Raw genomic sequence first — 6810 nt, 5'->3', positions numbered from 1 at the left:
CTCACTGACGTTCAAACTTTTTAGCAACACTCATCTACAAGCTCAAAACACGTCAATGGGTGAGTCATTGTGAGCTTGTAGATCGGCTACTTTCAAATCGAAACTTTAAAGTATACATTTGATTGGGTACTTCCTGGAAGCCCAGTCAGGGCCCACTTTGATGGTTCCCAAAGTGGGGTCTGGGGACCACAAGCGGTCCTTGAGTGAGCTCCAGGAGATCCCCAGCAAAATGATAGTTAGGGTCCATTTGTACACTCAGTTAAATAAACATTGATTTTACAATATAAATTAACTCAGAGTTAGAAATGCCATTAAATGGGGGGGTCCGTAGACTAATGCATGTCAAACTGGACTTGACTTAAGCCCTTTGCTCCTCTAGGGTGCATAGGCAGTTGACAAATGTCCTCCATTTCACTCTGTTTTTAGCCGTTCTTTCGAGATCTCCCCAGTTAAGCCCACTCTCTGCCATTTCTGCCTCGATACTTCTCCAGCTGTTCCTGGGGCGACCTCGTTTCCTTGGGGGTTCCATTTCAGGGCTTGTCTGGTGATGTTTGTCGCAGGTTTTCTGAGGGTGTGGCCAATCCAGCGCCACTTTCTTTTTCGGATCTGTAAGTCAATGGGGTCCTGGCTTGTTCTTTTCCACAGGTCCACATTGCTTACTTTATCCCTCCACCAGATGTGGAGGATTCTCCTGAGGCATGCGTTTGTAAATGTTTGCAGCCTGTGTGTTGTCCTCCAGGTCTCGGCTCCATACAGAAGCACCCGTTTCACACTGGAGTTGAAGATGCGCATTTTGGTGTTGATGGAGATGTTCTTTGAGCTCCAGATCCTCCTGAGCATGTTGAACACCACTCTAGCCTTGTTGGTTCTGCTTTTTATCTCAAACTGGGGGTCCTTGAAATGTAACAGGATCACTGCTAGAGCCGTAAACATCTCTTATGGGGATACTTGGCAGATCTTTTCAAATGGGGGTCCTCAGGCTAATTAGGGGGTCCTTGACATGAAAGTTTGTGAACCACTGCTTTATACTACCATTAGTCTCACGTAGCCAGACTATCACATTATCGCCAAACGCCATTTGTACAGTATGACAATTGTGAGAGGAAACAGTCTTGACAACGCAAGTAGGGATGTCCCGATATACCTCTTCATTCCTGATCCCACAATTTATGTTAGCTGATACCAGAGAATAATATTTATAATACAAAGAGAAATCTCATTTTATCTTGTGTTAGCAGACTCCTCACTCAAATGTGCACTTACTTAGTGCAACACGCAAACACCACATGCCCAAACATTATTTATTTACCTGCCATAAAGTCTACCCCTTAACCCTGTGTCAGATCAGTGGTTAGGCATATTCGCCGATATAGTATCGGGACATCTCCAACAGCAAGACTATAAATATTACAATATCATTGCCAGGGCGAGTATTGGACAGCAGCTCACATGAGCCAAGTTAACTGCTCTGCAGTGCTCATGCTAAACCCAACATTTTATGAGAATGTTTGAGATGCTAGATTACTGTACTGACTAAAGTCTATCAACCATGCAGGCAACATTTGTTATTGTAACGCAGCTAACGCTAGAACCACATTATAATGCTGTCCATCCCCACTTTGCAAAAGACACCCTGGTGTCCATTGGGCACAGCACATGCATGTACAGTATAAGAAAATGTAATTCCCTGGATATAGCAATGCACTTCCACATAGAGCATAAAAAATGATGCAGGTACTTAAAGTTAAGATATAATTTTATTCAAACTAAAAATCTTGTGATCTCCGCAGTCTCCTGTTGCCTGCCTTGGCAACAGCAATGAGCAGAAGCAGCACCGATCCCACAGCACAAATGACCGCTACAGGTAGTGCCACCATCTTCATTACACCTGCAACATGAAATAAAATCCTTAGCTCAAGACATCAAGGACCAAACATGCCTCCAAGAGTTGGATCAAACTTTCTATGGACCAGAGTTATCTTAACCCATTTGGAACCACCTCATGGAAACACTACTTTAGCTCCTAAACGACAAGACCATGTATAACACACGTCTACAACCACTTGAAACACTGCATTGTAAAATGTAACATTGTCTTGCTTGAACAAAGTCTGCCAACAGTCCTAGGAATTGGATGAATCGATAGACTAGTTAGTGAGGTGAGATTACATTCTAATTTCAGTAGCTACTGAAAGTTTTCCATTGTTATAGGTTTTACATATTAAGGAAAATCAAATGAAGTGTTGGTTGATTAAGAGCTCAGTGCATCCTGTTGCAAGTAACTGATATGTGACCTAGTAGGTCGGCAATTGTACTGGGGGTGTGCTCACACCACGGCACCATTCTGTACACACCAAAGTGTACTACAGGGTTAAGTGGTTATCCAGATGAATTGATTTAGTCACCATTTGTTGATAAAAGAGTGGTTTCCTTACCCCAGTGGTTCCCAAAGTGGGGTCCGGGGACCCCTAGGGGTCCTTGAGGGAATCAAATGACGACAAGTAACCAAATGGACCCTCATGTGTCCATTTGTACACGCAGAGTTAAATTAACTTTAATATAATTTGAGGTCCCAGAGATAGAAATGCCATTAAATGGGGGTCCGTAGCCTAATTCAGATCAAACATGGGGTCCTTGAAACAGGTTGAGAATCACTGCTAGAGTCTCTTATGGGGTGCCTGGCATATCTTTTCAAATGGGTCCATAGACTAATGCATGTCAAACTGGGAGTCCTTGACATGGAAAAAGTTTGAGAACCACTCCCTTACCCGACGACTCTGGCTGGCTAGCTGGCTTTGGCATCAGGATCTTGATGGGACCATATGACAGCAGGCCTTGGTTAAGACCTGGCGTTGCCACTTCCCTCTTCTTCCTAACTTCTATTGCAGGAATTGCAGGACAACTCTGAAAATGACCAAAGACAAGGAGTCACACCAGAAATGCAGGACTCATTGCTTACTTGCTGAACGCAAGTTACTTTCCCGTTCTCATTTTACAAGCAGTCAATTTTTATTAAAGATGGAGTGCCACAATGTTTGTATTTTTCCAGTTTTTCATGTGTCTATGAGGTGACAGTACTTCATTAGACACCCTGGAGTTGTTTATGTGCAATGGTGTATTAACTTTGTATTTAGGGTTTCTTCCTGGAGGCTGAAACCTTGACAGTCAAACGGGCCAATGAAATAAACTATAATATAGTGACACCACACCATCCACCCCTCTCCCTTTATCAGACAACTACAGCTGTGGGTGCAGCTTCAGTTCAGGTGGATCACCACCCATCAGGCAAAATTAATGAACTGGTGGGAGTGTCCACATAAAGCATTATTTTAACAAATCTGTACACTTAGCGGGGGGAGGAGGGGCTCCCCCACGACGATTATAAAAACATTTAGTCTGACGCATGGTATGGAGCAACGTGTTTTTACCGCCATGCAGTCCTCCCTGTGATCCGGGTCGTCCTCACAGATCACAAGGGAGCAGTGCAGGAACAGCTCCTGAGGGTCTTTTTTAAAGCGGAACATCTGGAAGCTGTAGCGCACGGTGCCCTTCATCCCGTTGAACGGACCAACTGATCCCGACTGGTCGTAAGCAGTCGGGTCCAGGGGCAGGAACTTCACTGTGTCGTCACCTGCTGTGACGCATCTAGAGGGGGAAGAGGGATGAATTATCAGGTTAGTACAAAACTAAACATTTGAGGGGAACTAGACCCCTCCCATGTCCAGCTTTGGGTGTACCCCATAGCGATGATTTTACTGGCTGAACAATGTATGTATTGAGGATGAAGTGAGGACAGACTATTGAGGACGCCACAAGTGATAAGCCAGATTGGACTCTAGGATAGAAAATGAGGACGCCAATTGTGATCATCATTTCACACTAGTGTGATGTTTTTACTGAAAAAACTGAAATAGTGCATTACAAATCCAGTTTTGCCATTTGTTTTACCTTGTTGAAACTTGGCTATGAATAATTAGATAATTTTTTAAAACAAATCAAAACTCAAATAGAACAAATAATCCATAACATTCAGATTGGGAATACAAATACTCAAAAATGGCTGAAATTAAGCAACTATGAGTTTGTAGAGCAGCTATATTAACCTAGACAATGGCATGCCCAATAGGAGTAGGGACACAGGGCTGAAAGTGATCCCTTTTCCAAATTTAAATGGAAACCATTATGGGAAATTAGTGATAATGTAGTAATTGTGAACAGGCCTACCCATGTTCCAAAAGCTTGTGGCTAAGATTGTCATCTGCTTCAGTGGAATTTTTGGTTTGGGTGGCCCAGCATTCATTTAGACGAATGTTAAAGAAATCCTCTGGATACGTCACTTTCACCTGCACGTACACCTGCGATGGACGGATATATGGAGTGCAACAGTTAAGCAAACTCATCGATTTAATAGATTATTAAATTATGAGCCATTTGCAAAGGAAATATTTTGAAATCACTTGGTTCATATGCAGGTGCCTTGGACAGTAACAAATGATACGATGGCATGTTTCAGTCCCTCTGGACATTCATCAAGAGGGTCACTCTTGATGAGCTTGTATAGAGCACCGAAGTCATGACGTAGAGGACGTCAGTCCCCAGGTTTGTGTACTTTTTATTTGCATTGTAATCTCCAATGTTAATTACATTTATTCTATTGATATTTAAGGTTTCGTGGTTAGTATGAGTCGAGTCACCACCAGCTGAGCTTACGTCAACGAGGAATCTCAGGAACGCAATGTGTTGACAGCTGGGCGTGCCGTATATTAGCAGCGACATTGCCTTCATATGTAGTTTCAAGGCTTTTGCGGCCACATTAATTCCATTTTCTCCAGAAACTGGCTGTATCAAATATGAATGGACATCATTAACGACGCACAGACACTCCCCTGACAGAAAGGCCGGTTTATACATTTCTTATATGAAACGACCTAAAATCGCCCTATGGAGATTTCACTGCAAAAAATAATATATATACACACCCCTGTATATTGGCACCCTCTACTGAAAGTGACGTCAGACTTCGGTGCTCTATATGGGCCATTTTATATTTGCCACAGAGATGTAGTGGAGTAGCTGTGCATTATAAAATCTAAAGTAATTAACAGTACTAAACAGTATTTTGTGCATTCAGTGTCAAGTACATTTACTCATCTATACGTACCGTGTCCAAAAGCTCAATGGTAGGTGCACTCTCGTAAAAACTGGTGTAGGTGTCGTCCGTGTACAGCATCATCTGAATTGTGGCGTCAAGCTCATCCACTCGAAACTGCGTTTCACTGAAAACATGGATAGTATTTCCATTTTTATAGTTGATGTCATGGGCACATGGAGTTTGTGAAAAGCAGACTATAGAGCAATTCATCACATAAACAGCCAATTAACACTTGAGAAAGATTCATGGGTTAGGACTCTAAGTGGGATCAGCCTCCAGAAATCTGGCATCGGCCAGGCTGAGACACAGAAGCCCATGACGTTTCTGCTTACCTTACATATGGTAAAACTGCGAACGGTAGGCTGACTAGTCTATTGAATGGGTAGATGCACTTGAAGTTGATATTGATGATAGGGTCTCGGACGATGTTGTGATGGATTTGAGGTTCCGACTGAAGACTTAAGGAGTATATGATGTGAGTCTCGTTTTTCTGTAGGAGAGGCATATAAGTTAAACACAATATATTCAAGAAATCCAGATCTATGAAAGTGCAGTTCCCCTATAACAGTTGTGCAAGCAGGACCAGCATAACATTCATGTGTTGGACACAACAAACGGTCAGTCCCTTAAGGAGGAAACACTCCACAGGATTTAATACTTTGTACCCCCTGCTTCTCTTTATGTTGCACTGCCAAGTGGCTGAGGGGAATGGCATTTCATGTCGTATACAGTCCATTAGATCACTGATAACATTGCCACATCAGTTTTAAAAGTTAAAGTGGGTGAAATTCAGTTGTGCAATACTTATATGATTAAGGATATTTTTGGCACAAGACACTGGTGCCTATCAGTCTTCAAACGATAGAAAGTTTACATGATTCAAAACTACATAAAACATATTTTCATTTCACCTCCAGTTTTTTTCCTCCACAGGCTGAATAGTCTTCTTTGGTTACTGTGGCTACGAAAAAGCCATTGCCGTTGTTGACAACTCGTCCATCACAGTCTTTGTTGTCTTTGTCGGGCAAATGCAGGGTCCCAATGAGTGTGTTGTAATACTCGAAGTATCCTTCCGCTACCGACAGAGTGATGTCTGTACTACTACAAGCAACAGTGATCTTTGCATCTGTTGGGGGGTGGGCAAAACAAATCAAGACAGTTTCATTAAATTCAAAGTTTCAGTACATTTAGGATTACACATGGTTTAAGTGTTGTCTGATAGCACTAGTGCCAATAATCATTGCTTTAGTGCTGGGTAATTGGAATTATGATACCAATTTTAGGCAAGAGAATGACCCAGTGAAAGGACAAATAAAAGTACCTTGTAGTGTTCCCCTTCCTGATATGCTACATGAATTTAAGATTCTTACAATGTTCTTACAAGGCCTCGTTTCTACAATTATCAAGGTCTCATTTCTACAAAACCTGTGGCTAGTAGCCAGTCATTATGGGCAGTAGAAGTTTGGTAAATATAAGTCTGATAATGTTGTATCCTACAGTGTTGTGTACATGTGCAAATTATGTACAACAGCTACATTGCTGCAAACAATTTTCCAAATAGTTAATGATTCTTGCACATAGCAAGTCAACATTGGTGACCACAACCACAATGTTTGTGCCCACTTAGTAGGCAAAACATTATTAGGACATTTCAAACA

The sequence above is a fragment of the Protomyctophum bolini genome (assembly GCF_963924005.1).
Source record: "Protomyctophum bolini genome assembly, chromosome: 4".
Classification (NCBI taxonomy): Eukaryota; Metazoa; Chordata; class Actinopteri; order Myctophiformes; family Myctophidae; genus Protomyctophum; species Protomyctophum bolini.
Note: the sequence above shows the minus strand (reverse complement) of the source record.